At 36.5% G+C, this 25526-nt stretch overlaps 1 long non-coding RNA gene and 1 pseudogene across 12 annotated transcripts in view; both read right to left on the bottom strand.

The window, feature by feature from the left end:
* LOC135229505 (uncharacterized) overlaps positions 1-25526 on the bottom strand; it is a 598703-nt gene that overhangs the window by 366898 nt on the left and 206279 nt on the right. The window lies entirely within an intron of this gene.
* LOC135229495 (olfactory receptor 5D18-like) lies at positions 15540-18625 on the bottom strand (annotated as a pseudogene).

Here is a 25526-nt window from a genome sequence, read left to right as displayed (position 1 = left end):
AAGCCTCTCAAAGTCTTGGAACTGGACTGAATGTCACTTTTGTCACCTCTGTTAGCCAAAATAATTCTCAAGAGTAAACTACATTCAAGGATTGGTCAAACTGATTCAACCACCTGATGTGTACAGCTGCAAAGAGCACTGGAAGGCTTGGAGACTTGGGGCTATGTTTTCATTTCACCATAATGAGTAGCAAAACTTTGTGAAGGAAAAGTTGTTTCCAATATATTAGCTTTCAACAAAATTTGGAAGGCAATCTACTTATGTTATATACATTTCAAAAAATATTTTTTGATGAAAGATGAGTGTGAGAAATTGGCAGGTAATTTGGATAGAAATGAAAGAATTGAGTGTAATTGCTCAATTCAATTATAACACAATTTTCAACAGCTTCTATTTCCGGCTACTTTAAAAGTGACGAAATTATCTAAGCATTTTGAGCTATTAAAAAATAGAAACAGAATTGAGGCTGAATTTATTGTCTTCTAGGTAAGTTTTATCCTTCCATGGATACGTTAATAAATCTTCATTGAAAATCAAAATATTCTCCTCATAAAAACAAATATTTACAATGATTTTTTAAAATATTGATTAATAATATTTTTTTCTAAATTTGCAATTGAATTATAACTCAATAGTGTAATTTCTATTGTTATAAAATAAACTTACTCGAAAGAGAGCTTTCAGTAACACTAAAACATTATAAGAAATTAAAAATAAGAATGTGATTCATAAAATGCCATTATCTGTGAGGAAAGTTAAATTGAAATATGACTTTAGGAGAAGAAGGAAAAATGTAAATCTGATTGTTCAAAATGATTTTTTCATAATTTGAATGAATTTTGATGTATAATGGAGATTACACTTCTTTCTGATATTGAAGCTTATGATGAAATGTTTTATATGTCAAATTGAATTCCTGGGGTGTATATACATATACAAAACTAATTTAATGGCATGTGGACAAAAAATTTGAAAACTACTCTTACATATTAAGTAAACTTAAAGGCAAAGGATCTGCTATAAAGAACCTGGAATGACGCAATTTGAAAATGAAAGAACATGAGATTGTATGAAAGCATTTACTAGAAAAGATGTTTACCAGTGTGGGTAGATTCTTAAAGGATTGCTCCAATTCTGTCAACAGTAGCTTTTACAACTGGTAGCTGTACCCAAGTTAATTCAACTGTACGGGTCTCAATTTCATCAGCATAAAAGCTAAGTTGGCTGTGTCACTTCAACCACAAAATGAGATTATCATTTCCCACAAGAGGAGTGAAGTGAAAGTTCTCTGTAAAAAGGGATTGATTACCCATCATTGATTCAATTTAAGATAAATACCAGTTATTTCCCAAGACCAAAGAAAATTATAAATTATATAAGTGTCATGTATGTAGTGAAAGATAAATTTGTAAACACCCAGAGAAACAGAAATTAAACAAAAGAAAAACCATTATCTCATCACTCAATTACTAAGACAATGTTTCTACAGTGTTTATATTTGCATGTACAAGACTGTTTAATTCATTCTTTATCAACTCATGCTTTAAAAAAAAAACCATTGCCATTCAATGGATTCCACCTGACAGTGACACTATAGAACTGAAAATTAAAAATTAGAATAATGATCATAAGTTTAAAGTCATATGACTCTTCCAGTTAATTTCTTGGGCCATACAAAATTGTTCTGCAAATTATTTTTTTCTTCCTCAATAAAACTCCTGGCAAATTATTTCTCCCACTATTTTTTTGTTTTATTTGGAATTTAAACTAGAGAAAAGAGAACGGTTTTCAAGTTTGTCAAGCAAAACTGAGTTAAGAAGATAGAACTGATACGTCTAGTTGCAAATGACAGCCTGAATTTCATTTTATTTTGAATAAGTTTAGGTGAACACTACTGTGCAACACTTTGGCAAATTCAAATAAGTTTTTTGAATTTTTCTATGGTGGTTGGGAGTTTTGCTGACAAGCATTTACTAATTATGCTCATGTTCCAAATATATACATATATATATATAAGATAAATAAACTATTTATAACACTTGTGATGATTAAGTGGGAAAACTAACAGCGTGCAACACAGACAGGGCAGGAACTTACTTTCTCTATTTTTTGCATTTTCTTGTTTTCTGAGACCCATTTCTAAGCCTCCAGTACAGCCTGTTGAAACTATCATTCAGTCCTGTTGGAGCTCCTTTGAAAATATGTTCAGGTTATAGACCTAATTTATTCAACTATAAGATACCACATATACACACACACAGATGCACACACAGACCCACACATACAGTATTCACTCAATAAAAATTGGTGGACTCAATGTTACAGCCCCATTTCCTTGAGTTTGTTCATTCTAGTCTGTCCTGAATAAAATGCCTTCTTCACTGAAAAGTGTATCCTAAAATCCTGCCCATTCTCCAAAAAAACCAGGCCATCATCAAATAATATCTTTTTTATGATGATATATTTCTAATATCTCCAAATTGATTCTAATTATTCCTTGGCCCAAACCTTCTAGGGTAATTATTATAGTGGCAATAGCCACTTTCTTTATTGCTCCAGCATCACCAATAGATTATGCATTTCTTGAAGGCGTGTCTTATCTTTAATTCCATTTGTATGTACATATATATATGCATAAGCAAAAAAGTGTGTTTCTTAAGAAATTACTGCACTCCAGGTATCTTATAAGACAGAAGGATGGAATTAATGTTTATTCAGATAATGCAAGGTGCCCCACATGATAACTCTATTATCTTTTGGTCTTCACCCTCAGATAATCACATTTTCATAGATTTAAAGCTAAAAATGAAAGAGCTTGTGGTCTTTTCTTACAATTATGATACAAAGCCAAATTTAGTCACCTTGAACCAAAATCCAAATTCTTTCTACTGTGCAATATTACTTAAAATTTTTATAGATATCTTCAGAAACAAGCTTTTTAGACAAACTTTATTTCTACTTAGGGACAAATACTACTGAAATACTATGTTTAATGAAAAAAGAATTTAATATCCTTTATCTTACTGACTGTATTCTTGACATCCTTATTCCTCAGGCTGTAGATCAAGGGATTCAACATGGGGATCACCACTGTGTAAAACACAGAGGCTACTTTGAAAGTGTGCCTGGAGTTTTTTGAGTTGGGCACACAGTAGAGGAACAGGATGCTGGCATGGAAGATAGTGATGGCAGTCAGACGAGAGGCACAGGTAGAGAATGCCTTATGACAACCACTGGCTGAACTCATTTTCAAGATGGTGACAACGATAAACACACAAGAGGTGAGAATGATAAGTAATACACTCACCTCATTAAAAGTACCGATGATAAAAAGCAACAACTCATTGAGGTAAGTATTAGAGCAAGAAAGGGAAAGAAGTATGGAGAACTCGCAGAAGAAGTGATTGATTATGTTGGAACTATGAAAAGATCATTTCAAAGCAGAGCGTGTGAATATCAAGGAACACCCTACTCCCCATCCATATGATCCCACCACCAGCATAGCACAGAGTCTCTGTGTAGAGACTGGCAACTGTGTAGAGCAGAGGGTTACAAATGGCCACAAAGCGGTCATAGGCCATTACAGCTAATAAAATTGATTCAGTCACCACAAAGGTACCAAAGAGAAATAACTGCACTACACATCCTAAAAATGAAATGGTTCTGTCTTCTACAACTAGGTTCTCCAGAATCTTAAGAGCAATGATGGAGGAATAGCAGAAGTCCACAAATGAGAGGTGGCTGAGGAAGAAGTATATGGGGGTGTGCAGTTTGGGGTTAATTTTGATGATCACAATCATTCCAATATTCCCTACAACGGTGACACTGCAGATGGCCAGAAATACCAAGAAGAGGGGAATCTTCAGTTTTGGGTAATCTGAGAAGCCCAAAAGAGAAAATGTGACACCACCTTTATTACCCTCTGACAATAACATGGCTTCTGTTTGTCGAAATCTAAAAGTCAGTCCTAGAAGTTAAAAAAAAAATTAACATAGTGGGGATATACAGAGCTTGGATCGACTTCCCATGTCAAGACTGGAAAGCGTATCTGTTCTGGAATCTGTATTTTTATTATCCAAAATGTGGTAAATTTCTAAAATTTTAAAATATGATTATCACTTAAAGAATTTAGAGATCGTTCGGTAATTTTAAGTCAAGTTCTCAGGTAACAACTACAGCTCTCCTTGAATGAAATCAGTTCATAGAAGACAAGCTTAGCCCAATGTTGGATTATGTCAGTCTCACAGTCAATAACTAAAATCAGAAAAAACTATATTATTTAATCAGATCATAACATCTACACACTATGGACATAAAGAATGGGTAGCCTAACACTTCCCATTTGTGTTTTTATTGTTAATTCTGCATAGCACTTTAATCTATGTTTTTCTTCTGACACACTATCACTCATATCAAAATAAATCTCAATTACTTTTTAGCAGCCTGTGTGGTACTATTGGTTAGTGCCCTTGGCTAGAAACCAAGAATTTGAAAGTTCCTGCCCACCCACAGGCACCTTTGAAAAAAGGGTTGGTGATCTAATTCTGAAAAATCAGACATTGAAAAATTTATCGAGCATGGTGCTACTCTTATACTTATGAAGTCGCCATGATTCTAAGTTGACTTGTTGGCAATATTTTTTCATTCTTCAAATCTGGTAGTTCTGAGTTCCAATCCTCCCTCATTGTTTGAGGAATAAAAAGGCTAGGGTAGATGATAAATATAATCCAGTCTACATTATTATTCTAAAGATGGCATAACAGCAGTCAGAAGATGCCTTGAGACATCTAAGTCAATTGGCATAATAAAATCTATTAAGAAAACATTCTGCATCCCACTTTGGAGAGTGGCATCTGGGTATTCAACACTAACAAGTAGCCATCTAAGATGAATCAATTGGTCTCAACCCACCTGAACCAAAGGAGAATGAAGAATACCGAGGACACGAGGTAATTATGAGCCCAAGAGACAGCAAGGGCCACATAAACCAGAGACTACATCAGCCTGAGACCAGAAGAGCTAGATGGTGCCTGGCTACAACTGATGACTGCCCTGATTAGGAACACAACCGAGAACCCCTGAGGGAGCAGGAGAGCAGTGGGATGCAGACCCCAAATTCTCGTGAAAAGACCAGACTTAATGGTCTGACTGAGACTAGTAAGACCCCAGTGGTCATGGCCCCAGAACTTCTGTTGGCCCAGGATAGGAACCATTCCCAAAGACAACTCTTCAGACAGGGATCGAACTGGACAATGGGATGGAGCGGAATGCCAGTGAGGAGTGACATTGGATCAGGTGGACACTTGAGACTATGTTGGCATCTACTCTCTGGAGGGGAGCTAGGAGGATAGAGGGGGGTAGAAGCTGGTGAAAAAGACAGGAAATGAGAGAGTAGAGGGAGGGAGCAGGCTGTCTCATTAGGGAGAGAGCAATTGGGAGAATATAGCAAGGTGTTTATAAGTTTTCCTGTGAGAGACTGACTTGATTTGTGAACTTTCACTTAACGCACAATAAAAATTAAAAACAAGAAAAAAGATGCCTTGACTTTCACAACAACGTGCAGATAAAATCCAGTCTGTGATCCTCAGCCATGCCCTCATTTCTCTAGCCTATACAGTGGTCCATTTTATAAGTCTACCTAACATATTTCCTTTGTTAATGATCATCCTCTTAAATTTTGAGCAAAGTAGAGACTCTGAATCATGGAAAATAGTCCAGTGACACTGTTAGGTGCCACAGAGATAGAGAACAGAATGCAGATGAAACACGGGAGAATAGGATTTAGAGATGTTTTCACACAGGAATAATAACTAAAGACTCTTGGACTGAGAAATTCCCATTCCCACAGCCTCTCCCATTCACTTCTCTTCCTCTGACACAGCGAGGATACTCATTCTGACCCTGTATTATGTATGTATAAGAATTAAAAACATGGAATATTAGAGCACAATTAAGTCATTTCATGAGAAAACTGTAATACAAAAGAATCATTGTATTTCTGGAATTGGTGCCCAGCAACTCTTAGATCCCAACATAATGAGAAACTCCTTCTCTATCTATGATTTTGGTAAGTTTGTCTCTGATTCTGAAACTCAACACATCATTTTCAGATGGTCCTTGAAATAAAGATGTCAGGTCATATGCTATACTGAGTCCCCCAGTGGCCCTATCCTGTTCCTACATAAACCTGAGTGTTAAAGACAACCTCAAAAGGCAATCCCATCGCACAATTAGTCATTTTAATTATCACATATTTTTCCTTGAAAATACGTTTCATTTATCTAAGGCATTTAAATCTTAATTTTAATCAAATATATGTCTTTAATGCAGTGGTTCTTCTCTGTCCCAAATTGTGATATTAAATTGATGATAAATGTATTTTCCCATTCAATCAAGGAAATAGGATAGCTAAAATTTCTTCCTTTAATTTCCTCCCATTTTATTGTTTGTTTGCTCTCAGGGGATACTTGAGTTCCCTGATTTATGCTTTGTAATTTTAGTTAAAGGCAGAACGATTGAGAGAGATGATGCATATGATGCACATGATAGTTTTCGTTTTTTTTTTTTTTTTTTTACTAAAGATTCTATCCAATCTCTGATTATTCCACTCTACTTAAAAACTTTTCTACTGTATCTTGACAACTGCTCCAAAAATTTACAAAAGTATGAAAATATACATTCTCAAATCTCACAAGGCTCCTCTATTGCCCCACCCGAGGTAGCTGTCATTCAGGGCACTATTACCGAGGGGCCAAGTCCTCTATGCAAAGCTCTGCATAAGGGCTGCACATCCTGTTCCTTGCATGTTCAGACAAGTAGCTTTTGTGATGGCCTGGTATTCCTCAAGAACTCTCTATATGTAATGTTTACGTTCTCCCCCTTTTACTGTGTTTCCTAGATACCCTGCTATCATAATGTCTTTAAATCTTAAAACAAACCTGCTAATGGCAAAGAGAGGGCCTCTCCTTCCTCTGGGACACTGGGCTGGGATTAAAAGTATATGCATCTTATATCTGTGTCACAACCTTGGGACATGAACACTAGAGACTGTGTTGCTCCAATCTCTGGAGGACAAAAACCAAACAATTAAAATTAACTACCTTTCTCAGCTGTATTAGAAAACCTGGAAGAAAATTGTATTATCATTAAGAACACTTTATAAGAATCATTTTATATTTCAAATTCATTTTGCCGTGTCTCCTGAACACTCCCATGCTCCCCATTAGTTATCAAGTGTATGTATCCATAGAGCTCATAACTGTCAAATAATAATTGGCTGATGATTATGTGCCAACCAGATAGGTGACTGATATCTAAAGGCAGTTTTCATTTGTCCTTCTATTAATATGAGCCCGATTGTACAACTCTTCAAACATTTTAGTGTTATTTGTATTCCTTTAATTTGGACTCTTTAATGGTAACTTCCATTCATTTTTTCTATAGGACTAATTGTTGCTTTCTCTTCTGTGTGATATAAGTGGAGATTATTTCCTCAATTTTTCTTTCATCAATTTATTTTATTTTGTTTTTTTCTGTGAAGTCTCTGTATATTCATGTCATCTAAATTTTCAACTTTGTTTTCAAAACCTGTTTTGATGTATGGAGTAAGAAAGAGATACAATTTTATCTTTCTCATATGGCTAAAGAAAGATGTTCATTTGGCTCTTGAATTTCTGTTTGTCCCAATATAACAATATTTTAATAATAAGCCAAAACAAACAAAGAAACAAAAAATCCTATTGTCGAGTTGTTTCTGACTCGCAGTGACCCTATAGGACAGAGTGGAATTGCCCCATAGATTTTCAAGGAGAGACTGGTGATTTCGAATGCTGACGTTTTGGTTAACAGCCGTACTCTTATCCACTGAGCTACCAGGGTTCCATTTTAATAAAAGAAATACTGCAATTTATTTTAAACTTTGTAGGATGAGCCTTCCTACTCTAATTTGGTTTATTTTACTTTTTTAATCTTTTTTTTTCTTGAATTTCTGTGATTGTTCATTCATTGGAGCACCATAAGAGCAATTTTGAGGTATTATACTTCAGTATCCCAAACGAATCTTGTATTATATTCATTCCCATCCAAGTAAATGTGTGTTAGACTAAATCGTGTCTTAGAACGATTTCCAGACCTGGTAATACTCCAAATGTAGCCTTTGAATAAATGATATTCAGGCATAAACTAGGGATTTTGAAATGACTACAACAATTGTTCTTTCTGAAGGGCAATTGAATTTGAATGATCTCTTAGACTGAGTGAAATAATAGGATGAAAGCGCACTAGAATTGGGGTCAAAGAGCTGAATTTCTGTCATCAACCTATCATTTCTGGTTATATGAACTTCTGTGAATCTCAAATTCCTTGAACCTCTGTGTCACCATATATGCAGTGGAATAATCATCCTTTTCCTCTCTCCTTCTCAGCCTAAGCGGATTGTTTCCAGCGTAAGGCTGCTCATCCACGCTGTTGTTGTAGGTGCCGTCCAGTTTGTCCTGACTCACGGTGACCTTATGTACAACAGAACAAAACACAGCCTGGTCCTGTGCCATGCTCGTGATTGTTTTTATACTTGACACCCAGTGTTACAGCCACTGTGTCAATTCATCTTGTTGAGGGTCTTCCTCTTTTTTGCTGACCTTCAAAAAGGTGGATGGTTTTTACCAAGTGTAATGTCCTTCTGTAGGACTGGTCCCCCCGATAACATGTCCAAAGTATGAGCGACAAAGTCTCACCATCATCGCTTATAAGTAGCATTCTGGCTGTACTTCTTCCAAGACAGATTTGTTCATACTTTTAGCAGCCCGTGGTATATACAATATTCTTCACCAACATCATAATTCAAAAGTGTCAGTTCTTCTCCTTATTCATTGCCCTGCTCTCACATGCAAATCATATCAGGCAATTGAAAACACTATGGCATGGGTCAAGCACACCTTAGTCCTTAACGTGACATATTAGTTTTAACACATCAAAGAGTTCTTTTGCACCAGATCTGACAAATGCAATGTGTCCTTTGATTTCTTGTCTGCTGCTTCCATGGACATTAATTGTGGATCCAAGTAAAATGAAATCCTTGACAGCTTCAATAATTTCTCATTTTATCATGATGTTGCTTACTGGTCAGCTGTAAGGATTTTTGTTTTTGTTTTTTATGTTGAGGCATAATCCAGACTGAAAGCTGTGGCCTTGGATCATTACCCAGTAAGTGCCTCAAGTCCTCTTTACTTTCAGCAAGCAAGGTTTTGTCATCTGCATAACACAGATTGTTAATGAGTCTTCCTCAAATCCTGATGCTGCGTTCTTCTTCATTTATTCCAGCTTCTCAGAGTATTAACTCAACATGCAGATTGAATTAGTATGGTGAAAGGATACAACCTTGATGCACAGTTTTCTTGCATTTAAACTACACAGTATCCACTTGTTCTGTTCAAAAACTGCCTCTTGAACTAAGTACAGGTTCCTTGTGAGCACAATAAAGTGTTCTGGAATTCATGTTCTTCACAATGCTGTTCATAATTGGTTATGATCCACAGAGTCAAAGGCCTTTGCATAGTCAGTAAAACACAGGTAAACATTGTTCTGGTATTCCATTTTCAGCCAGGATTGATCTGACCTCAGTAATGATATCCCTGGTTCCCTGTCATCTTCTGAGTCCACCTTGAATTTCTGGCAGTTCCCCGTCAATATATTGTTGTAGCAACTTTTGAACAATCTTCAGCAAAATTTTTCTTGTGTGTGATATTAATGACATTGTTCAAAATTTCCTCATTCTTTTGGATCACCTTTCCTGGAAATAGGCATAAATATAGATCTCTTCCAGTGAGTTGGCCAGGTAGTCATCTTCCAAATTCTTGGCTTAGGCAAGTGACTACTTCCAGCGCTGCATCCATTTGTTGAAACATCTCAGCTGGTATTCCAACAATTCCTTGAGCCTTGTTTTTCACCAGTGCCTTCAGCGTAGCTTGGACTTCTTCCTTCAGTAGCATTCGTTCCTACTCATTGCTATCTCCTGAGATGTTTGAACATCGACCAATTGTTTTGGTATAGTGACTCTGTGTATTCCTCCCATCATCTTTTGGTGCTTCCTAAGTCATTTAATATTTTCCCCCATAGAATCCTTCAGTATTGCAGCTTGCTGCTTGAATTTTTTCTTCAGTTCTTTCAGCTTGAAAAATGCAGAGTACATTCTTCCTTTTTGGTTTTCCATCCACAGGTCGTCACACATGTCATTATAATACTTTGTTTTCTCAAGCCACCCTTTGAAATCTTCTTTTCAACTATTTTACTTCATCATTTATTCCTTTTGCTTTAGCTACTCAACATTCTAGAGCAACTTACAGAGTTTCTTCTCACAGCAACTTTTTTTTAATAATTTTTATTGAGCTTTAAGTGAACGTTTACAAATCAAGTCAGTCTGTCACATATAAGCTTATATACGCCTTACTCCATACTCCCACTTATTCTCCCCCTAATGTGTCAGCCCTTCCAGTCTCTCCTTTCGTGACAATTTTTCCAGTTTCTAACCCTCTCTACCCTCCTATCTCCCCTCCAGACAGGAGATGCCAACACAGTCTCAAGTGTCCACCTGATACAAGTATTCTCACATTAACTTTGATCTTATTTATTTAATTATTTTTTTCTGTTTAATGAGCTCTTGCTTTCTTCATGTATGATGTCCTTGATATCATTCCACAACACAACTGGTCTCTGGTCATTAGTATTCAATATGTTAAATCTCTTCTTGAGATGGTCTCTAAATTCAGGTGAGATGTACTCAAGATCAAACTTTGGCTCTTGTAGACTTGTTAATTTTCATCAGTTTCAACTTCAACTTGCATATGAGCAATTGATGGTCTGTTCCACAGTTGGCCCCTGGCTTTGTTCTGACCAATGATATTGAGCTTTTCCATCCTCTCTTCCCATAGATGTAGTCAATTTGATTCCTGTGTATTCCATCTGTTGGTAGAAAAAGGTATTTGCCATAAAGAAGTCATTGGTCACAAAAAATTCTATCATGCAGTCTGTTGCATTGTTTCTATCATCAAGGCCACATTTTCCAACTACAAATCCTTCTTTGTTTCCAACTTTCACATTCCAATCTCCATGTATTATAAATGTATCTAGAGTGCATATTTGGTCAATTTCAGACTGCAAAAAATTGGTAAAAATCTTCAATTTCTTCATCTTTGGCCTTAATGGTTGGTTCATAAATTTGAATAATGCTCTTATTAACTAGTCTTTGTTGTAGGTGTATGGATATTATCCTATCACTGACAGTGCTGTGCTTCAGGATAGATCTATGTGTTCTTTTTGACAATGAATGCAACACCATTCCTTTTCAAGTTGTAGTTCCCAGCATAGTAGACAATGGGATTGTCTGATTGAATATGGGCAATACCAGTCCATTTCAGCTCACTAACTCCTAGGATATCAATGTTTATGTGCTCCATTTCATTTTTGACCATTTCCAATTTTCCTAGATTCATACTTTGTACATTCCATGTTCCGATAATTAGTGGATGTTTGTAGCTGTTTCTTTTCATTTTGAGTCACGCCACAGCAACAAATGAAGGTCCTGAAAGTTTAACTCCATCCACATGATTAAGGTTGACTCTACTTTGAGGAGGCAGCTCTTCTCCAGTCATCTTTTGAGTGCCTTCCAACGTGAGGGTCTCATCTTCTGGCGGTATATTAAGCCATGTTCTGCTGCTATTGATAAGGTTTCACTGGCTAATTCTTTTCAGAAGTGAACTGCCAGGTCCTTCTTCCTAGTCTGCTTAAGTTGGAAGGTCAGCTGAAACCTGTCCAGCCTGAGTAACCAATGCCGGTATCTGAATACTGATGACATAGCTTCCAGCATCACAGCAAGCACGCAAGCATCCGTGTGCTGTGGTATAGGCCCTAAGATACCTAAAAATAATGACTCAAACATACTATGCACACTTTTGTTCATTGCTGTTTTATTCACATAAACCATAGAGAGATAGTATTAACTTTGCAGTAACAGATGAGTGGATAAGCAAATTGTGGCACATACATACAATGGAATACTTGCTGTTTTTAAGTGCTATAGAGTCAGTTCCGACTCATAGCAACCTCATGGACAACAGCACTGCCCAGTCCTGCACCATCCTCACAATAGTTGTTATGAGTGAGCCCATCATTTCAGTCACTGTGTCAATCCATCTCCTGAGGGTTATCCTCTTTTCTGCTGACCCTCTACATCACTAAGCAGGATTTTCTTTGCCAAGGAACAATGATGATTCCACAGAACTTATTATAACACAGATGGACCTGAAGGGCATAAAGCAAAGTGAAATAAGTCAAGCAAACATGGACAAATATTGAATGATCCCTCTTTTTTAAGATGACAAGAATAGATAAATATAAAGAGACCAATGTCCAGTGGTGGTTACCAAGGAGAGGAAAAAAAAAAAAGAAAAAAAATTTTTGAGGTGGTGCAAAAATTATGGTTTATAGAGACTAGTATTTTTGGTGAAGAGAAAAGTGGCAGTGAATGTGGAGGTAGTTAGCACAGCACAACCAAAGTAAAAACCACTGTCCGAGCACCTAGCAATGGATATATGCAAATCGGTATATGTGTATGCACAGGTTTGTATATAGGCGAGAACAGCTAGAAGTATCTACAGGTGTGTGTAAACTGAAATATGTGGGTGTAGGCACATATATTTACTGAAGACACAAATATAGACACTCCTCATACATAACCAGACAGCTTCATACATTGGTTTTCTGGATTTGGAGTTTTAGGACCATAATCTCATGGGACAACTCAGTCAATTGACATAACATAGTTCACAATGATAATGATCCGAATCCTAGAGAAGTGAAAATGTCTGGGATCATAAGATCTTGAAATTAGCCATCTAAGACACAAATTATAGGTCTCTATATTGACCAGGAGCAAAACAGCCAGAATGAAACCCAAAGAGCAGAGAAGAAACAAATCTACATGAGCCACAACCTCATCCACCCTGAGACCAGAAGAACTAAATAGTGCCAGCTACCACCATTGACCATTCTAATCGGGATCACAATAGATGGTAAATGTGGAGCCAAACACAAATTTCTATTAAGATAAAAAAAAAAAATCGGACAACCTGGAACAGTAGAAAACAGAGGATTCTCTGAGACTGTTGCCCTGAGACACTCTTTAAACCTAGAACAGAATCTGTCCCCTGAGATCAACTTTTAGCTAAATAGCAGAGCGTCACACAAAATAAAGGATATTGCCCGTAAGATTAATGATCTACTGAAAAACCATTAGTATGAGATCAAAACTTCAACAGTTATTCAAAAGCAAACACAAGAAGACAAGGGGGAAGGGAAACTGGAGTACTAGAAAATGGAATAATCAGAACACAATTAAGGGTAATGTCAACACTTTGTGATGAATGTACCTAATGTCACTGAACAATTTGTGAGAAAATTGAAAACAGAAACCTAAGTTGCTATGTAAATTTTCACCAAAAATTCAATAAACCAATAATAATAATAGATACAATTCTAGAATGTTGCCCAGATGTCTAACTGTATCTTTTCCTTCAGTGACTAGGCTGCCTAATCTACAATTTTGCCTCTCACAGTGAATCACATAGCTCCTGGAGTATAGAATGATCAAGGCAGGGAATTTGGGGTCCCTTTTTTTTACCATGGTGCATTATGGGATATGTTGGAGATATTTTCATTCATTTGAACTATTTCCAAAAAAAAAAAAAAAAGTGTATACTTCTATTAGACGAATGTGTATCATGTCCTAGATGAAAAAAGAAGTAAATTCCTTAAAAATTATTGGAAGTATTAATGGTGTTGAAAAGTTAAGTGTCTTTATGTGCATTTTGTTAGAAAATCACAAAACAAAACAAAACAAAAAAATTAAGGTTTACTACAATCCCACAAACCCAATCAAATCACTTAGCAATTAGGGAAAGGGGAGAAACAGCAGATGTGTTTAAATAAGGCTCTGTATGACACTGCAAATTTCAAGATAAGCTATAAGGTGAATAGACAACAAAGAAGTATGCATAGTACCCTAGATCCTCCTCCCTTTTCCATTTCATCCATTTCCATCCAAACTCAAACGCCTCTTTAAAGGTCCATTTTGAAACTCTTAAGTCCAGTGAAGAAAACGTTTCCTCAGAATGTAAGTTGAATTCCACCATTTTCTTGACAGCTTTTTTCATATACTTGTTTCTAAGGTATAGTCAGGGGGTTCAGTGTGGCTGTCACTACAGTATGGTACACCGTGGCCTCCTTGTCAGTGTCCAGACTGCTGCCAGGGTTGGACCTGAAATGAATGAAAGTATTGTTCCATGGAAGACAACAATGGCTGTGAGGTGGGAGGCACAGGCGGAAAAAGGTTTATGTCTTCCCTTTGCAGAGCACATTCTCGAGATGGTGATGAGAATAAACAAGTAGGAAGTAAGGATGGCAATGATAGTGACGATCTCATTGACGGTGGCCACAATGTACGATGGAAACCCTGGTAGCGTAGTGGTTAAAGGCTAACTGAAAGGTTGGCCGTTGGAATCCACCAGGTCCTCCATGGAAACTCTATGGGGGTAGTTCTACTCTGTCCTATCGGGTCAATATGAGTCGGAATTGACAATGTACAACAGAAGTTCATTCATAGAGACATCAGATCTAGCAAGATATAAGAAAAGGGATTGATTGCAAAAGTAGTGTATAATCATGTCTGGGAACTGGGACAGGATCTCAAGAGCTATACACATGCAAATCAGAGAACACACGGCTCTTCAGAGGTATCAGCCAGGCACCAGGTCCTCACAGAGTTTCTGGGACATGATGACCATGTAAAGCAGTGTGTTGCAGGTGGTCTCAAAGCAGTTGTAGGCCATCACGGCCAGCAGGATGACCTCAGTGTTTGCATAATTACAAAACAAATAGAACTGCACAATGCATCCTAGGAAGAAAATGGCTTTGTCCTTGTTTATGCATATTTCTTTACATGGAAAGATTGGTATTAGACACATGTTTTAACCTATATGATGACATGGTGAATTCTGATAAACAGTAGTAATGACAGTATTTGTTTACTAGATTATTTTTTCAAAGTTCAACCCCAAACTATTGTTACTGAATGCATGTCTCCTGAGAAAGAGTCAAATGATAGCAAAATTGTAAAACAATGAGGAAAAAAAATAACTGGCAATGATTCCTTATATCTACTGGACGGCAGTGGGTTTTTTTTTTTTTTTTGGTTTTGTAGGCAAAACACTCACAAGAAAGTTATTTTGTTTATGTATTTATCTTAAAGAAATGGGAAGTGTGCTTTAAGAGTGATTTAAATTTTTAAAAAATATTGGAAGGGATTCATGTCATGATCACAATCCATGAATTGAATAATCTCAGTGTGAATCTCCAAGCCGTTGATGAGAATGAATTCAAAGCATACAGAATAATTCCATTTTATATAAAATATTATATTAGCAATTGTCAATGAAATTATAATATATTAATATTTCTGAAGTTTTTAATTGGATTGTTTTAAACAAGGAGCCTCTGAATGGAAGAATAACCAATAGCCTAAATTGCCATATAATAAGCCTTGGGAATATGTTTATGGTAACCTTGCCAGAACCTGAGAAAGTGAGTGACTCTACTGACTACACAAAGAAAACATCCAAAAATGTTTTTATTAAACTAACAATCATTACTACTGCTCACTATTATATGGGTCAGGTGGGCAGTTGTGCTGATCTGGTCTGTGCTTGGCTGATCTGGGCTGAGCTTACTTATATGAGATCAACTAGCAGGTCAGCTGACATAAGAGGGTCACATTCTCAAATCTAGTGGTGGGCTAAAGGCCACATAGTACAATGGAATGAGCGGGCAGCTGGGTTATTTTTCTCTCATTAGCCAATATTCTAGTCTGTTTGTTCATATGGCAGCTTCCCAGGTTTCCAAGAGTGTGCACAAAATCCTGAAATCTCTTAAAGTTTTGGAACTTGCTTCAATGTCATTTTTGCCACCTCTGCTAGACAAAATAACTCACAAAGGTAAAAGCTGCATTCAAGGATTTGTCAAATTGAGAGCTCTGTTGAAAAAAGGATTCAGTAATTATGCCCATGTTCCAAAAACTATAAACAAATCATATATAACATTTTTGATGGCTGAGTATGCAAAATAATAGCATAAAACACAGATAGAGCAGCCACTCAATGTCCCAATTTTTTGCATATACTGGTTTTCTGACATCTATTTCTAAGCCTTTGGTAAAGCCTATCGAACTAATCATTCTATTACACTGGTACTCTTTCTAAAACATGTTCAGGTTATAGAAAATATTTATTTAGCTTTTCAGTCATGTCAATTTAACCTGAATATAAGATACCACAAACACACACACACACACATAAACACACACACACAGATGCAATCACACACATTATACAGTATTCAGTCAATAACAAATTGGTTGACTTGATGTTACATTCTCATTTCCTTGAGTTTGTCTATTCTAGTCTCTCCTGAAAAAAATGCCTTCTTCACTGAAATGTGTCTCTTAAAATTCTATCCACACTCCATGCCAACTTAAAACAATACCTCATTTCTGAAGACATATTTCTAATCTCCCTAAATGGATTTGAACTGTTCCTTGCCTCAAGCCTTTTAAGATATTTCTTATAGTCTGCGGTTACAATAGCCCCTTTCTTTATTGCTCCAGCGTTACCACCAAATTACGCATCCCTTGTTTTGAAGGCAAAGCCTATGTCTTATCTTTATTGCCATTTGTAGATATGTCATCAAAAAATGTGCGTTTGCTTAGAACCTACTATACTCCAAGGACCTTATAAGAAAGAGGGATGGAATTAATGTTTATTCGGATTTTGCAAGGTGCCTTTCATGGTATCTATATTATCTTTAGGTCTTCATTATCAGATTATGACCCAGTTCCTGTTATCACAGTTGCATAGATTTAAAAATTAAAATTAGAGGTGGTGATTTTTTTTCCTGCAATGAGGAGACAAAGCCAAGATTAGTCTCTTTGAACCAAAATTCCATATCCTTACCATTGTACAGTATTAAAGATTAATTTTAAAGGTATCTTTTAAAATAATCTTTTTGGAAGTACTTTGTTTATAAATTGGCGACAAATTCTACTAAAATAATATGTTTAATGAGAGAAGACTTTAGCATCCATTATCTTGCTGACTGTATTCTTGACATCCTTATTCCTCAGACTGTAGATCAAGGGATTTAACATGGGGACCACCACTGTGTAAAACACAGAGGCTATTTTGATGGTGTGCCTGGAGTTTTTGGAGTTGGGTACACAGTAGAGGAACAGGATGGTGCCATGGAAGATAGTGATGGCAGTCAGATGAGAGGCACAGGTAGAGAATGCCTTATGACGACCACTGGCTGAACTCATTTTCAAGATGGTGACAACAATGGACACATAAGATGTGAGAATGATGAGTAATGTACTCACCACATTAAAAGTAGCAAAGATAAAAAGCAACAACTCACTGAGGTAAGTATTAGAGCAAGAAAGGGAAAGAAGTGAGGAGAACTCACAGAAGAAGTGATTGATTGTGTTGGCACCATGAAAAGATCATTTCAAAGCAGAGCATGTGAGTATCAAGGAACACCCTACTCCCCATGCATATGATCCCACCACCAGCATAGCACAGAGTCTCTGGGACATGGCATCTGTGTAGAGCAGAGGGTTGCAAATGGCCACAAAGCGGTCATAGGCCATTAGAGCTAATAGAAGGGATTCAGTCACCACAAAGGTACAAAAGAGAAAGTATTGTACTACACATTCTAAAAACGAAATGGTTCTGTCTTCTACAACTAGGTTCACCAGCATCTTGGGAGCAATGATAGAGGAATAGCAGAAATCCACAAATGAGAGGTGGCTGAGGAAAAAGTACATGGGGGTGTGCAGTTTGGGGTTAATTTTGATGATTACAATCATCCCAAGATTCCCTACAACAGTGAGACTGTAGATGGCCAGAAATACCACGAAGAGGGGAACCTGCAGTTCTGGGCAATCTGAGAAGCCCAAAAGAGTGAACATGGCCCCACTTTTATTTCTCTCTGAAAATGACATGGCTTCTGTTTGTTAAAATCTGAATCAATCCTGGAAATTAAAAAAAAAAAAAAATTAAACATAGTTAGGATGTAGGATGCTTAGTTAACTATCCTTCCCTGAGACTGGAAAAGATATTTCTTTCAGAATCTATGTGTTTATTAATTGAGAAATGCTAAACTTCCAAAATTTTAAAACATGATAACTTTTTAAAAAGTTTTTCTTAAGGAAAACCAATAAAGCCATTGATTTGAACTTTAAGTTCTCAAGTCTAATTTTTAGTATTTTCAAATATATGAAATATGAGGTTTCGAGATTACATAAAAACCCGTTGCCATTCAGTCGATTCCAACTCATAATGACCCTATAGGATAGAGGTGAACTGCCCTACAGGTTTTCCAAGGAGTGGCTGGTGGATTCAAACTGTCAGCCTTTTAATTAACAGCCAAGCTCTTAGCCACTATGCCACAAGGGCTCCAGAGATTACATGGTACTTTGTAATCCTAATTAAGGCTTGAAAGTTAGATAGATTGATGATAGATAGACGATAGAGAGAGAAAGAGAGATTGTAGATGATGATGATGATGATAGATGATAGATAGATGGATGGATGGATGGATGGATGGATGGATGGATGGATGGATGGATGGATGGATGGATGGATGGATGATAGAGAGAGAGAGAGAGATCCTTTTAGTAAAGATTCTGCCTAATCAATGATTATTCCGTTCTGCTTAAATACTTGTTGATTCTACCTTGACAACTGCTCCAAAAAATTTACAGAAGAAAATACACATTCCCAAAACTGTCGGGGCACATCTATTCCCCAACCCCAGGTCCTCATCCAGGGCACTATTATTGAAGAGTCAAGTCCTCTATGCTTGGCTCTATGCATAAAGGGTGCACATCCTGTTCCTTGCATGATCAGATATGCACCCTTTGCCCTGACTCTATATTCCTCATGAACTGTCTGCATCTAAAGTTTGCATTTTCCCCCTTAGTTGTTTTCTAGATACCCTATATTGAAGTTAATATCATTATGTCTTTCAAATTTTAAAACAAACCTGCTAACGGCAAAGAGAAGGCTTCTCCTGCATCTGGGAAACTTGGATGGGAGTGAAGTATATGCAATGTTAAACATCTGTAGTCACAACCTTGGGTCGTGAACCCTAGAGACTATATGTTGCCCCATTCTCAAGAGGACAATAACTAAGCAATTAAAATTAAGTACTTTTATCCGCTGTACTGCAAAGCCTGGAGGAAAATTACGGTATCAGGGAAATTTTATAAGAAACATTTATATTTCAAAGTCATCTTCCCGAGTCTCCTGGACATTGCCATACTCTCCCATAATTATCAGGTATATGTATCAATGCCAAAAAAAAAAAAAAAAAACCAAACCCACTGCCATCGAGTTGATTCTGACTTATAGTGACCCTATATCAATAGGAGACACATTATTAAATATGAATTGACTGAACGCTGTGTGCTGTTCTAACAGGTGAGAAACAATGTCTTAAGTGCAGTTTTCATTTGTGCTTCTATTATTATGAGTCCAACTGAACAACTCTTGGTATATTTTAGAGCTATTTGTATTTCTTTAATGTGGACTCTTTAATCATATCTTATGTCCATTTTTCTATAGGACTAATATTCTTTTTCTACTCAACTCTTATAGAAGCGGTGATTTCTCATTTTTTCTTTTGTCATGTTAATTTTTTCTCTCTTGTTTTTGATATTAAGTTTCTGTATATTCATGTAAAGTAAATTTGAAACTTTATCTTCATCACCTACTTTGACGTGTGGAGTAAGAAAGTGATCCAATTCCATTTTTCCTCAAATGGCTAAGGAAAGATCCCCTATATGGCTCTTGAACTTCTCTTTGTCAAAATATAACACTTTTTTAATAATAGACACTTTATAATTTATTTTCAACTTTTTAGGATTAAGCTTCCTACTCTAGTTTGTTTTTTTCAGTCTTTTTTTGTCCTGAATAACCGTGAGTTTTTATTTATTCATATGAATATTAGAACAGAAAATTTAAAGTGTAATTCCTCAAAATTCCCACATGAATTTTGTATTACTTTCATCCTTGCCCTAATAAATGTAAATTAGTCTAAACAAATCTTAGAAATATTTCCAGACCTGATACTACCAGTAACAAAACTTCTAAGTAAATAACATCCAGGCATTATCTAGGAATATTGAAGTGGCCCCTGCGAATGTCCTTTCTGAAGGGTAAATTAATTTTCATGAACTCTTTGACTGACAAAGTGAAATAATAATCAAATGTCCACTAGCATTGGAGTCCAAAGAGCTATGTTCCTGTGTTAAACCAGTCATTTCTGGTTATAAAAACTTGTGTGAATCACAATCACACAGGTTCAAAACTGTGTCATCATCTATACAGTGGTTGTTGTTATGTGCCATTTAGTCAAAGCGACCCTCTGTATGATGAAACGAAACACTGCTCGGTCCTGCATCATCCTCATGAGCATTATGACGTTTGAGCCCATTGTTGCAGCCACTGTGTCAACCCATCTTGTTGAGGGGTCTTCTTTTTTTTCTGACCCTCTGCTTTGCCAAGCATAATGTCCTTTTTCAGGGGCTGATCCCTTCTGATAATATGTCCAAAGTATGTTAGACAAAGTCTCACAATCTTTGCTTTCAAGAAGCATTCTGGCTGTACTTCCTCCAAGACAGATTTGTTCATTCTTTTGGCAGTCCATGGTCTAGTCAATATTCTTCATTAACATTGTAATTCAAAGATGTCAGTTCTTCCCTGCCTTTCTTATTTATTGCCCAGCTTTCAAATGCATATGAGGCGATTGAAATACCATGGCTTAGGTCAGGGGCACCTTAGTCTTTAAAGTGACATCTTTGGTTTTTAACACTTTAAAGATGTCTTTTGCAGCAGATTACCCAATGCAATGCGTCATTTGATTTCTTGACTACTGTTTCCGTGGGTGTTGATTGTGGATTCAAGTAACCTGAAATCCTTGACAACTTCATTCTGTTCCTCTTTTATCGTGATGCTGTTTATTGGTCCAGTTGTGAGGATTTTTGTTTTCTTTATGTTAAGGTGCATCCACATTGAAGGCTGTGGTCTTTGATACTCATCAGTAAGTGCTTCAAGTCCTCTTCACTTTCAGCAATCAAAGTTGTGTCATCTGCATAACACTGGTTTTTAATGAGTCTTCGTCCAATCCTGATACCCCGTTCTTCTTCATATAGTCCAGCTTCTCAGATTATTTGTTTAGCACACAAAGCGAATAGGTGTGGTGAAAGGGTACAACTCTGATGCACAACTTTTCTGACTTTAAACCAAACAGTATCCCCTTGTTCTGTCTGAACTGCCTCTTCATCTATGTACAGGTTCTTCATGAGCACAATTAAGTATTCTGGAATTCCCATTCTTCACAAGCAATTTTATCCATACATTGTTATGATCCACATAGTTGAATGCCTTTGCAGAGTCAGTAAAACACAGGTGAACATCTTTCTGGTATTCTCTGCTTTCAGCCAGGATCCATCTGAGATCAGCAATGATATCCCTGGGTCCACATCCTCTTCTGAATCCAGCCTGATTTTCTGGCGGTTCACTGTGGATATATTTCTGCACTTGCTTTTGAATGATCTTCAGCAAAATTTTGCTTGCATCTGCTATTAATGATATTGTTATATAATTTCTACATTCAGTTGGATCACCTTTCTTGGGAAAAGGCATAAATTTGGATCTCTTTCAGTCTGTTGGCCAGATAGCTGTCTTCCAAATTCCTTGGCATAGAGGAGTGTTCACGTCGAGAACTGCATTCGTTTGTTGAAATATTTTAATTGATATTTCATAGATTCCTGGAGCCTTGTTTTTTGCCAATGCCTTCAGTGTAGCTTGGACTTCTTCCTTCAGTACCATGGGTTTCTTTTCATAAGCTGTCTCTTGGAATGGTTGAATATTAACAAATTCTTTTTGGTATAATGCCTCTGTATATTCCTTCCATCTTCTTTTGATGCTTCATGCGTTGTTTAATACTTCCCCTTAGAATCTTCACTATTGCTCCTGAAGGTTGAATTTTGTCTTCAGTTCTTTCAGCTTGAGACATGCCAAACACGTTCTTCCCCTTTGTTTTTCTATTTTCAGCTCTTTGCACAAGTCATTATAATATTTTGTCTTCTCACACTGCCCTTTCAAATCTTCTGTTCTGTTCTTTTACTTCATTATTTCTGCTTTTTGGTTTAGCTGTTTGATTTTCAAGAGCAAATTTCATGGTCTCTTCTAACATTCATTTTGATCTTTTCTTTCTTTCCTGTCTTTTTAATGAGCTCTTTCTTCATGTATGATGTCCTTGATGTCATTCCACAACTGATCTGGCCTTTGGTCGTTAATGCTCAATGTGTCAAACTTATTCTTAAGATGGTCTCTAAATTCAGGTAGGATATACTCAAGGTTGTATTTTGGCCCTCTGGTCTTGTTCTAATTTTCTTCAGTTTCAACTTGAACTTGCCCATGAGAAATTGATGGTCTGTTCCACAGTCAGTACCTGGCCTTGTTTTGACTGATGATATTGAGCTTTTCTATAGACTCTTTCCACAGATGTAGTCAATTTGATTACTGCATATTCCATATGACAAGGTCCATGTGTATATCCACCATTTATGTTGGATAGATAAATGTGACATCATAAATATTAAAAGTTTATGCTCAGCAGAAAGCTTTATTAAAAGAGTAAACAGAAAACCTACTGACTGAGAAAACATCTCTGAAACTGTTTTATCTGATAAGGGTCTAATATCTAAGACCTATAAAAATTGCAACAACTCACCAACAAAAATACAAACAACCCAATCACAAAATGGGCAAACACATGAACAGAACGTTCAGCATAGAGGATATCCAAGCAGCCAATAAACGTAAGAAAGGTTTTCAAGTTTATTAGCTATTACCTTACCTTTACTCACTGTCGTCGAGTCAATTCTGACTCATAGCGACCCTATAGAACGGAGTGGAACTGCCTCATAGAGTTTCCAAGGAGCGCCTGGTAGATTTGAACTGCTGACCTTTTGCTTAGCAACCATAGCACTTAACCACTGTGCCACGAGGGTTTCCATTAGAGAGGTGCATATCAAAACTACAATGAAATATCTTCTTACCCAGGCTCAAATTCCACTGATTAAAAAACTACAGATAACAATAAATGTTAACAAGAATGTGGGGAGATTGGAATCCTTAGCAGTGTTGGTGTATCTTTAAACGGTACAACCACTATGGAAAATGGTATGGTGCTTTCTCCAAAATCTAGAAACAAAAGAATCCTATGATCCAGCAATCATTAAAACATTTCTGATCAGAACCTTTGGTACACAACTAAAGCAGACTTCAGCAGTCAATTTATAGCAATAAATGAACACATTAAAAAAAAGAAGAAAAAAGAAAGAGCCCAAATCAAAGAATTATGCATAAAACTTCAACAAATAGAAATGGAATAATAAAAGGAACCCTCAGTTAGTAGAAAAAAGCAAATAATAAAAATTAGAGCAGAATTAAATGAAATAGAGAACAGAAAAAAATTGAAAGATTTTACAAGACCAAAAGATGTTTCTTTGAAAAGATTAACCAATTCAATTAACCATGGGCCAGAATGACAAAAGAAAAAAAGGAGAGGAAGCAAATAACCCAAAAAAGAAATGAGATGGGTGATATCACAATAGATCCAACTGAAATTAAAAGAATCATATCAGATTTCTATGAAAAATTGTATGCTTACAAATTTCAAAACCCAGAAGAAATGGACTTTTTTCTAGAAACACAATCCCTACCTAAACTAATGCAAACAGAGATAGAACAACTAAATACACCTATAACAAAAGAAGAAATTGAAAAGGTAATTAAAAAAATCCCAACAACAACAAAAGCCCCGGCCATGACGGCTTCACTGGAGAATGCAATCGAACTTTCAGAGAAGAGTTAGCACCACTACCATGAAAATATTTCAGAGCATAAAAAAGGATGGAATACTCCCAAATTCATTCTATGAATCCAGTATTTCTCTGATACCAGAACCAGGTAAACAGACCAACACACACACACACACACCCAAAGAAAATTACAGACTTATCCCTCATGAACTTAGATGCAAAAATCCTCAACAAATTCTAACCAACAAAATTCAACAACATATGAAAAAAATAATTCACCATGCCCAAGGTTGATTCATACTAGGTATGTAGGGATGGTTCAACATTATAAAAACAATCAATGTAATCCATCATATGAATGAAACAAAAGACAAGAACCACATGATCTGATCAATTGATGCCAAAAAGTTATTTGTCAAAGTCCAGCACCCACTCACGATAAAAAATTTCAGAAAAATAGGATTTGAAGGGAAATTCCTCAACATAATATGTGGCATTTATACAAAGCCAAAGGCCACCATCATCCTAAATGGAGAGAGTCTGAAAGCATTCCTCTTGAGAATAGGAACCAGAACAGGATGGCTTATTCGACATTGTGCTGGAGGACCTAGCCAGAGAAATTAGGCTAGAAAAAGAAATAAAGGCATCCAAATTGTAAAGAAGGAGTAAAAATGTCTCTACTTACTGATTACATGACCTTACACACAGAAAACCCTAAAGAATTCTCAAGAAAACTACTGGAACTAATAGAAGAGTTCAGCAGGGTATCAGGATACAGGATAAAAGTACAAAAATCACTTGGATTCCTCTACACCAGAAAAAGAGGAAATCACCAAGTTGGTACCATTTGCAATAGCCCCCAAGAAGATAAAATATTTAGGAATAAATCTAACCAGAGACATAAAAGACCTATACAAAGAAAGCTACAGAACATTGCTGCAAGAAATCAAAAGAAACACACATAAGTGGAAAAACATACCTTGCTCCTGGAAAGGGAGAGTCAACGTTGTAAAAATGTCTGTTCTACCTGAAGCAATCTATAGATACAATGTAATCCCAATCCAAAAAACAATGACATTTTTTAGCGAGATGGAGAAACAAAACATAAACTTCACATGGAAGGGAAAGAGGCCCCTGGTAAGTAAGGTATTACTGAAAAAGAAAAACAAAATGGGATGCCTCACACTACCTGATTTTAGAAACTATTACACTGCCACAGTAGTCAAAACAGTCTGGTACTGGTACTACAAGAGATACATAGACCAATGGAGCAGAGTTGAGAATCCAGACATAAATCTATCTACATATGAGCAGTTGATATTTGACAAAGAACTATAGTCCATTAAATGAAGAAAAGAGAATATCTTTAACAAATGGTGCTGGCATTACTGGCTACCCGTCTGCACAAAAATGAAACAGACCCATACATCACATCACCCACAAAAACTAACTCAAAATGGATCATTGACCTTAATATAAAATCTAGAACAATACAGATCATGGAAGAAAAAATAGGGACAATGCTAGGAGCCCT

Source organism: Loxodonta africana, unplaced genomic scaffold (assembly GCF_030014295.1).
Source record: "Loxodonta africana isolate mLoxAfr1 unplaced genomic scaffold, mLoxAfr1.hap2 scaffold_32, whole genome shotgun sequence".
Taxonomy (NCBI): Eukaryota; Metazoa; Chordata; class Mammalia; order Proboscidea; family Elephantidae; genus Loxodonta; species Loxodonta africana.
The sequence above is the reverse complement of the archived record's forward strand: the minus strand, read 5'-3'. Positions and strand labels throughout refer to the sequence as shown.